This window comes from Sus scrofa, chromosome 18, assembly GCF_054392235.1.
Source record: "Sus scrofa isolate SSC_HxYL_T2T_F1_AM1 chromosome 18, Sscrofa_HxYL_maternal_Yorkshire_Landrace_v2.0, whole genome shotgun sequence".
NCBI classification, from domain to species: domain Eukaryota; kingdom Metazoa; phylum Chordata; class Mammalia; order Artiodactyla; family Suidae; genus Sus; species Sus scrofa.
The window spans coordinates 55,629,278-55,639,279 of record NC_139400.1 but is presented as its reverse complement, the minus strand read 5'-3'; the positions used below and the strand labels follow the sequence as shown (position 1 = coordinate 55,639,279).

General features: G+C 44.0%; 1 long non-coding RNA gene across 2 annotated transcripts in view; it reads right to left on the bottom strand.

Annotated features, from left to right (window-relative positions):
* Positions 1-342: 342 nt before the first annotated feature.
* The window catches only part of LOC102164754 (uncharacterized), a 163,378-nt gene continuing 153,718 nt past the window's right edge, over positions 343-10,002 (bottom strand). For both annotated transcript variants that reach the window (XR_002340475.2, XR_014834122.1), the window contains exon 3: positions 343-481. This is a non-coding gene — a long non-coding RNA (uncharacterized LOC102164754). The remainder of the gene's footprint in view (positions 482-10,002) is intronic.

Below are 10,002 nucleotides of genomic sequence, written 5' to 3'. Positions count from 1 at the left end.
GAATGAGAAAACGTATACACACATTGACTTTTTTTTTTTTTTTTGGCACTGAGCAAACATTTTCTACTTCCTTTAATATTCACAAAACCCTGTGAGTTGGGCTTGAGTGTTATCCCCTTTTTTAAGGATTAGGAAACAGACACAAAAAGTCTCATAAATGTGTGCTGAGTCACACGGCTGGTGAGCAGCGGAGCTGGAGTTCCAGTCTGGTAGCCTAATTCAAGACCCAGTTGACTTCCCTTCTAGATGTGACATAATGTCCTTGGTCAGGGGACAGCTTTGTCTTGGTCCTCAGAGTCCTTACCAAGAGGCAGATGGGAAGGCTTCCACAATGACTGCTCTCAGGTAGCAGGTGACGTAGCCTGGTGAACTGAAGAAGCATTAGTCTCAGAGTTTGAAAGCCACGATTCCTTCACAAGCTCACCACCGACTGTTGTACTTTGGAAATATTTACTCACACTCTAAGCCGCTGTTTGCTGATCTGTGAAAAGGAGAGACCCCTGTGAGAATTTTATAATCCTCTTTTCTCCTCCCAAGCTATCAGTTTCTATCACCTTGTGATAGGTTTTCATCATTATCACTTTACTAAACAACTTATAAAACGCCATTACCTTGATGGAAAGAGTTTCCCATCTTAAAAAAAATTTTTAAGTTTAAACAGATGTTTCGTTACATTTTTGTTAAACTCATTGGGTCACACTGAATCGCGTGTAAACTCTGAAAAGCAAGTTAGGTCTTCTACTCCAAGTACTCTTAAAAGGTAGGCACTTCTGTCTTCACTCCAAAAACCAACAAGATAATCCCTGACATTCAACATTCACGAATGTTCATTTCAAAAGCGTATGGTCACTGCATGTGGGCAACTGTTTTGTCAACAAGTTGAAGAAGAGCAGAGACGTCAAAGACACTTTCTCTGATGGAACATTTACCAACTTGCGGTTGTTGGACCTTCTCTATCACAGTCTGCCCTCAACCAGATCTTTCTTTCTTGGAGTAAGGGCAAATCAACATAACTACAACAAAAAATACATCAAATAGTTACCCAAAATACTCTTCCAACTCTGTGAGTTATTTAACTTTAATCTATCTTGAAACCGCAGTAGATTTCCATCTTCTTGAAAAGACAGAAGGCAAGAGGGTATTATAAATGACCTTTTCAGTCTTACACATCTCTTTCAAAACACTTCACAGTTTTCCCCACTTCATACCCCATCTACCCGCTTCCTGCCCATGAGCACTTGCATAGAGTAGGGCCTTAAATGCTTTGATGATAAATGAGTTGTCAATACACAGACAAATCCCTTTTTCCAAAGCTTCCTGGAGTGGAAGCATATTCTACTTCATCTCAAAGACCCCAGAACTACCTGCGCATTGGCACGCACAGAAGAAAATTTTTATTCACAAATTCAAGCTACGTTAATCTGTTGAAAGCAGGATAGATACTTAAATGGAGTTTCAAACAACCCTCACCTTTGAGATCATCTGTGCTCAAAGCCCAGTATTTGCACAAGCTGAAATGATTTACAGAATCAAGACTGGAAAAATTGGAGGGCAACTCCAAAAGGCAAGAACAGGCTGTCGAGTCCATCATTCATCCTGCCAGGGAAACTTTTGTAGTCTCCAAACTGTTATGAGACACCGCTCTCTATCCAGGACAGGGAAATCATCGAAAAGGCAGGAGGCGTGTTGGCTGCATAGCAGCATGGAGAGCTGGAGTTTTTGGCAGGGCACTCCCACCCCAAAAGCAGACAGAGTCCTGGAAGGACACTCACGTAAACAGTAGGGAGACAGCTTCAGCTCCACAGTGAGGTCCATCCGCTCCCTGATCAAAGCTTGCGCCAGAGCCGCCAGAGAGACAGCCCCGTGGAACAAAGTGTCCTTTCTGGAACATCCAGCTCTGGGGGAGAGACTTGAACGGAAGCCACAACCTTGCCACCTATAGCCAATGGCTTAGCATGCAAAGGCTCTCATAGGGTGGGGAGCCTGCAGCTGCTCAAACAACAGATTAACAGAGAGATAAGATGACACAGGCCAAAGAAATTTCTACCTTGAAAGCTCAGATCTGCTACATTGAGAAAAAAAAAAAAATGCATCTAGCCAACTCTAGCTCTCTATAGATTGTAGAAAGACGGTAAAAACCAGCACAGGGTCGTAGCCTAGCTGTTTGCCCGGCTCTCTCCTCTGCCACTCACTAGCTGTGTGAGCTGGGGCAGGCTACTGGATGTCTCTATGCCTTGGTTTCCTCACCTGCAAAATGGACCTACTCCATAAGCTTTAATGAATGGCCCATAAAAAAGCTCTTAAAAGGTTGCATTTATTATTTGAAGTCATACACAGTCCTGGGTTTGAACAGGTTCTGCTACATGGTAGTTTTGTGAACTTGGGGAAATAACAGTTTCAAGATGACTCCCCATCTGTAGAATGGAATTTCGTCTAGCCCTGGTGGTGTTGTCATGGAGCTTTGGCTTTATATGGCACATAGTAGGCATTCAGTAAGTGCCACCTCTGCTTATTATCGTTTTTCTGATTTCCCAAGAAGAAAGCCCTGGTTATATGGGAAGAAATACAGCCAGTAAAACTTAGAATCCTTTTAAACTCCCCAAGCTTCATCCATATGCAAAAGAGATACACCCCTGGGGATAATTGGGCCCTGGTGTTTTAAATACACAACCGATTTTATTTTAAGAGAGAAAAGGGAACCTGGAAGTGTTCCCAAATTTAACATCTGCAAGCAGAGAGGATGACGAAATACATTAATACTGAGGAATAACTTTCTCCCATCTTCTCGGAAAACATCTGGGGTATTACCCTCCCTCCACTCATTCCCCCACCTCCTACCCCAAAGCTGACTCTTGGCTGACAGTTTATCAGAGATAAGTGGAAACACCTGGGAACCAGATAAGGCCAACTGCGCATGGTCGGCTGAGGAGACCTCGGTATTTCCCTTCCGCACCAGGCAGGGGTGGAAGCACCATCCAGCCTGTGACCAATGACAAGGCTCCTTTTCACTTTCATTCTTTCCTTCATTCATTCCAAACAACCTCAAGAAGTCCGTTGGCCCAGCTTCCTTCCTGTCAACACTGAAACCACCAGGTAACTTAGATAGTTGCTGATCCTGCCTTTAACCACTTCTACCTAAAGACTTGCAGGACTGTCTATATTTTACTCAAATTTTTAATCACCTTTTCTTTTGTCAAACCAAACCCTCTCCAGTTAAAAATTCTCACCCCTAAGGATGAGAAATAGTTTTTTGTACCCTGGTCATTCAAAAAAAATATTTTTACTGCCCTCTCCACTGTAATAACCTTCCCAAACTTGAAAACTTTAAATCTCCTTTTCTTTCCATGTTCCTAAAACATCCTAGATTAAACAATCCCATCTCCTTTAACCTTCCTTCAAAGGTCTTACTTGCCTTCCCTTTAACTAGTGTGTTCCTTTTCTCTCAACTCTTTCCAGTTTCTGCACATCATTTAGAGACCAAAACTTGACACAGAGCTTTAATACTTGACAATAGATCTAGCTGTAATTATTAAAGTGAGGTTAGTCCAGTGTGTGTTTCAGCACAGCCACTACCTGGATGTATGATTCCCAAGCAAGTTGTATAACATTTCCAGGCCTCAATTTCCTCATCTGAAGAGTTGTTTTGATCATAAAGAAGAGGGACTATGAACATGGCATTAAGAAGATATACCAGCAGCCTATGGAGACATTTTAAAAGAGTTGGATTCAAAAAGACACATCAGAACTAGCTAGTTAGGAGAAGAGAAGAGGGCAGTCCTACCAGAGGCAATTGCATGTGCAAAGGTCCTGAGGTCCTATCTCCTATGAACCAGTATTACTAAATCCCAGAGAACAAAGGGAAGAGGATTGTGAAATGAGGCTGGTGAAGGAGGTACAGGACAGTAACATTATAATTCTTATAAGCCATGGTTTGGTGTCTACCCTAAAGGCACTGGGAAGATGATACAGTTATACAGATACAGAGTTGTGTGTGTGTTTAAAGAATACTGGCTGCAGAATGGATTGAATGCAGAATGGATTGAACACAAAGTAGTCTTGGGGAGACTAGATGGCTCTGGGGCGCATCCAGGTGTCGGATTGTGAGAACTTGGACCACAGTGGCAGCTGGGAAGGTGAAGAGACATGGAGAGGGTTGGAAATGAGAATCAGCAACCCTTCCTGATCCAAAGAACATGGCAGTGAGGGAGAAGGAGGTGTCAGGGAGAACTGCCAAGTGTCTGGCTCACTCATCTCTCCACGGCAGTGCTATTTATTGAGGGGATGCTGGAGGAGGAATGAGGTTGAGGGAGAAGCCATGAGTTCAGTTTTTGGACATGTAGTCTGCAGTACCGTGAGATGGCCAAGTTGAGATGCTGACGAGGAAACTGGATTTATGATTGGGAGCTCTGAGGAGCGTCTGTCCTGGAGATATAAATTTAAGAGTCATCAACGTATTGATAATAATTAAAACCATAAGGCTGGACGAGATCACAGAGGAGGGTGTAGAGTGTGAAGGAGAAGAGGGAGGTGGATCAAGCCTTGAGGTTTTCCAATCTATAGCAGCTGGGAGGAGGAAGATGGGCCAGGAAAAAGACTGAGGAGAAGTCTCAGAAGCAGAAGCAAATGCGGAGAGTGTTAGGCCTTGGAATCCAAGGGAAGAGGGTGTTTTGAGAAGAGAATGTCAACAGTACGGCTGTCACATGAGCTTATCCTAATGACCTAATCCAGGTGACATTCCTGTCCAGCTATCATGTTTGTGTGCAGTCCTGGCTTTTTCCAACTTGAAGCTGTGCCATTTTTCCTGTACGCACTATGGCTTATTGATGGGTGCGGTCACCAGACTTTCTAAGTAATGTGATAAGTGTAAGAACACAGGGTTATATCTCACTTATCCAGATGCTGCAGCTATCCAAAATGTAATCAAGAATTAGGGAGAAAAAAATTGAAAAAAATCAATGATTATTGCAAAAATCCTCTCACTGATATCTGTATATTTACTAATACACAGATTCTCTCACTCAGAATTCTCTCACTTTCATTTCTGAAAAAGTTAGCATTTGTTTCCTCAATCCACAGCAAAATGAAAAATCCTTGTGAGATAGGACTAGGGTGGAGGAAGATCACAGAGGCTACTGGGAAGTCTCGTTTGATTATTAGTAGTAGATGAAAGCCTACCCAGATCAGACAAACCCAGCCGTGAGAGAAATCGGAGTCCATTTAAAGGCATAAATAAATATACCCTATACCTCAGTAACCGTTAGGGAAAACATCACGGTATAATACCTGACAATAGCAGAGTAATCAAATAAATTTAAAATAAATGTTTGCTACATCAAAATATAACAAAAAAGCCTATAATTTGGTTTTTCATGTCCTTTTGTCCCTTGTATTTTCTATGCACTGTCAGTTAGAGCTGGGAGCTCAATGAGACCCAGTACAATTTTTTGGTAGGAATTCATCATAGGAGGTGATATAAACATCAGGTTATTCTGAGATGTTAGGACAGACCAGTGGCATCGGGTCCCATCAGCCTTTTCATTTATTGTAAAGTTTCCTGTTGGCCTTTCACCCAGTGAGTTCATAGCCACTGATTATGATTGCCTAGATTTATTATTTTATTAGGAGTTGAAAATCCAGAATGTGACAAGCTCTACAGCAAAAATAACCCTGTTTCTTCAACAAACTGCCAGGAGAAAAGGCGAGGGGGAAGCTATAGATTACAAGAGAGTCTTAAGAGACACAATAGCCAAAATCAGTGGAGAGGCTTTGTCCTGCTTATTAGTAAGCAAACATTTATGAGTCAGCTGGGGAAGTTTTAACACTGACCCCCAAATGTGATTCTGTTAAGGAATTGTTATTTTTAGGTGTGATACTGGCATTGTAATGGCATATTTTTAAAAGTCCCTTTCTTACTGAGATAGTACTGAAGTATTTCTAGATGAAATGATGTGATGTCTGGGATTTTCTTGAAAATAATCCAGGGGGTGGGGTGATGGGCTGGGGAGAAGCTGGGGAAGTGATGCTTGGGAAGAGATGCGACGACAAGATGTTACAGCTGGATGAATGATGGGCGCTTGAGGGTTCATACCACGCTCTCTGCTTTCTGTAAATGCTCGAAATGTTCCTTTCGAAAAGCTTTCCAATAGAAAAAAAGTCATTTCTTTTCACCTGTTTTGAAAGAAAATATTTCTAAATTGCTTTCTCCAGCAAAGTGAACAGAACAGGCTGTTTGGCAAGTCTGATGGTGAATACAAAGGGAAATCAGAAGGAGGTGCCCTGGGGTCCTGGAGCGGTGACTCTCGGCGCCTTGGTTACTGAAACACCAAATTGGAGCCGGGGTCAGGGAAGAAAATCACTCTGTACCAGATGGTCAGAGCTTCAGTGCCGCAACCAGAAACTAATACCTTTTTTTTTTTTTTTTTTGGCTTTTTTGCTTTTTAGGGCTACACTAAGTGGCATGTGGAAGTTCCCAGGCTAGGGGTAGAATCAGAGCAACACCAGATCCGAGCCGCATCTGCAACCTACACCACAGCTCACGGCAACGCCAGATCCTTAACCCACTGAGCGAGGCCAGGGATCGAACCCTCAACCTCATGGTTCCTAGTCGGATTCATTTCTGCTGTGCCACAACGGGATCACATAGAAACTAATTTCTAATTGAAGACACTCCCAGACTTGAGTTCACGCTGCAAAACCCTGTAGCCCTCAGACTCATCACCCTGTCTGAAGGGAGGGCTCTGGACCTCTGTGTCCTCAAGTTCAAAACAAACTCACTCTCTTAACGCATTTCCCTCCTTTACTCCATGTTCCTCTGCTCCAGGGAAATCACTCATTAATTTGCTAATTTGATGATAGCAATGAGAATGGGGGAAGCTGGTGGCTGGGGGTGGCAGGGAATCCCCAGCGTCCATTGGAGGTTTTGTACCCTCCTTACCTGTATTGTCACTTGTGCTGTTCCCTGAGTTCAAGAAGCTGATCACCCATTGAAATCTTACTCATCTTTAAAGATCCATCCTAAATACCACCAAGTACACAGGTCTTTTCCCAACCTGCTCATCAGAGCTGAGAGAGCCTTCCTCTAATTCCTCCAGTTCTTTGCTTGTAAACTTTTTATAATATGTTTAAGCATCCAGGGCCCCAACTGGGCAGTTAACACCTTGAAGGCTGGAATGTGTCTCCTTCACCTGTGTAGCCATCTCCCGAGCCACACCCTGCCCCCAACCTTCCTGTGCCCTTGGCCTTGCGACCTTCTTCTACCACTTGTCTCTCCCTTCCCAGCCCTTCTGCCTCCCTCCTGCTACCTCTCCTTTTCCATATGACCTCTTTCCTACACCGCCTCGCTCTTCCCCGAAGTGGACAAGTGAGTGTATCAGGGACGAGAAGGGTCAATTTCACGCCAGGGTCGCTTTTCCTGTGCCAGGCCATTTGGCTGGTGACCGCTGAACTGGATGGGAAATCTCAGCCCTACCCAGGCGTCCTCGAGCTCCCACTGCCTCATGTGCCCATCACAGCTTTCTGGATCAACAAACCCCTCTTTCAGTCAATGGAAGCTTTGTGAGCTGAACAACAGATGCCGTAGAGCCTAGAAGGCAAATAAATATGGTTATTCAACGTTCTCTCGCACTGTGTATAGTTCAGGAAATTCAATGACGGTTTCCCCAGCAACAGTAACTGAACGTCAGGCCTGGCGCACAAGGGGTTGACCCTCACGCCTCCACACGTCGGGGACAGTGCAGTCTGGCAGACTTACAGTTGCCGTTGGAAACCCTACTAGAGCCTTCTAAAGCCTGTGCTTCCAAGTTAAAGCTGCTTTTCAGCAACTGGTGTAAATGCTTGGAGAAAAAAGCAAAGCATTACCATAATCTCCGATGTGTGTGGGTATGGAGCGATTAAGCTACACGGGCACAAGCCCAGCATCCGGATACATCTGAGGGACAGAATGGAGAGCAGGACTTTCTTGGAATGTGAATTGTCAGGATGAGAACTGCCTACTGCCTGGAGCGGGGATTACAACCCGGCATCTGTGATGTCTGTAAAGAGAGACCAGTACCACTGTGGCTGGGAGCGTGGTTTCGGGTGCCAGACTTTGCAGGTTCAAATCCTAGCTCTTCTTCATGACCTCAGGCAAGGTGCTTAACCTTTTCTGTGCCTCGGTTTCCTCATCTGTAAAATGTGGATGATGCTGATGGTAGACTATAGGATTATTTGGCTAGTTTGCCTTTGGAGCAGAGAGTATTATTGGACCTCTTGCCAGGATTTACTAATGACAGGTCTTAGCTATTTTTCATGACCCCACTTGTAATTCTGTTCCTGAGCCAAGATTGCAATTGGGACATGTTGCATATGTACTACCTTGAGTTGATTCTTTATTTTCTTAGCAAACCATATTTCTTCTTGCACTCCTCACTCCTCTGTGAACTTGAATTAAGCCCTCTCCCATCTAGAGAGCAAGGCAGGGGTTAGGTTTTGTTTTTGAAGACTCACAAGCTTGCACGGCAGCAGGTTTTTCCACAGTTTGACAGCTCCAGTTCAGCTCAGCACCACTGATTTATAAGACACTGAGCTCACTGGCTTTCTCCCTTTCTCCCCCAGTCATTTCTCAATTGAGTCGCACTGGCTGGAAACATCTGAGAAAGAAATTTACTGAAAGATGCACAGACAGCCTATTCACATTCCAGAATTTCCAGGAGCCTTTCCCAGAGCATCCGGTGGTAGCCTGTTAACTCCTGAACAACCCCTGGCCAGTGTCCCTGCCCCTCATCACCCCATCCGCTGGTGTAGACAACACCCAGGTTCCCTCCAAACTCAGCTTCCTCCATCCTGATGCTAAGTGATAGAGCTAAGACAGCACACGCTGTTCTCAAACCTTGCCCAGCCTTGCCTGTGACAGCAGGATTAGACAGGGAATTACGGACAGAAGGTGCCCAATGGATTTAGTGACTCAATTGTCTAAGCACTTAAAAATTCAGGATGAAAGCCATGGTAAGTGCTGTTGCTTTTTTCTCATTAACAGGAATCTCTTTAAAATAATTCATTTGAATAAAGACCTGACGGAGACGCAGAAGAAAGCCTTTGCATGAGTCACGTACCTCCTCTTTCCCCTCTCCTCTGGCCAGCTTCTCTCCCCAGACCAACTTGGTTATAGCATAGAAACCTCTAATCTGAAACTGGTGTTTCCCACTACGCTCTCCACTTCTGCTTGAAGTAATTTGCAAGGGCCACTTTCTGCATCTTGTTCTCAGACGTGTCTTGGTCAATTAGTGCAATGTCACAGCCATGTGTAGTTATTGTAACTCCAGCTGTGAGCTGTTAATAATAAACTTACCCACAGGACAGTTGTGCCATATGGTTGATGGTCAATCAAGACTGAAATATGCATTAGGAGGAAAAATGCCTCTGTCAACAGGGAGGGGTGTATGTCATTGGTTAGGATGCTGGCTCATAAGAACCGAGTTTGGGTTAATAGTATATCGGAGGCATCTTTGCCTTGCTGCTACCCTACAGTGTTGGTCCTGAGACACAAAAGCATAACAAAAATGACACAGCTGGAATCAGAAGACAAGCAGACAAAACATGGTGAAATATATAATATGGGTTGGGGAATAGGGATTTGTTGGAAAGAAACATAGCTCAGATTCTTTACTAGGAGAAGGAGACAGATCTGTGTTTTGGTCACGGGAAATGATCTGTGTACTACAAGACAAATTTTACTTAATGGGAGTTTTGAGGCAAATAAAAACAAACTGATTTGTGGCGAATGAGTGAAGGAAGAGCAGTAATCCACTCGGGTAACTTCAATTAACTTCCTCTACAGTGTCAAAGGGCTTTTGAATTATTTGGGCTTTCTTTTGAATTTCGGATGGCAGGTGGAGAGTTGAGGAGGCCCTTGACAAGTTGGTAGATCTTGACTTTTGTCCCCAGCCGTAGCTACCCCGACAGAAAAGCAAAAGGCAGTGCCATCAGAACATCATCTATGTGTTTCAGTGGCAAAACAAATGCTCC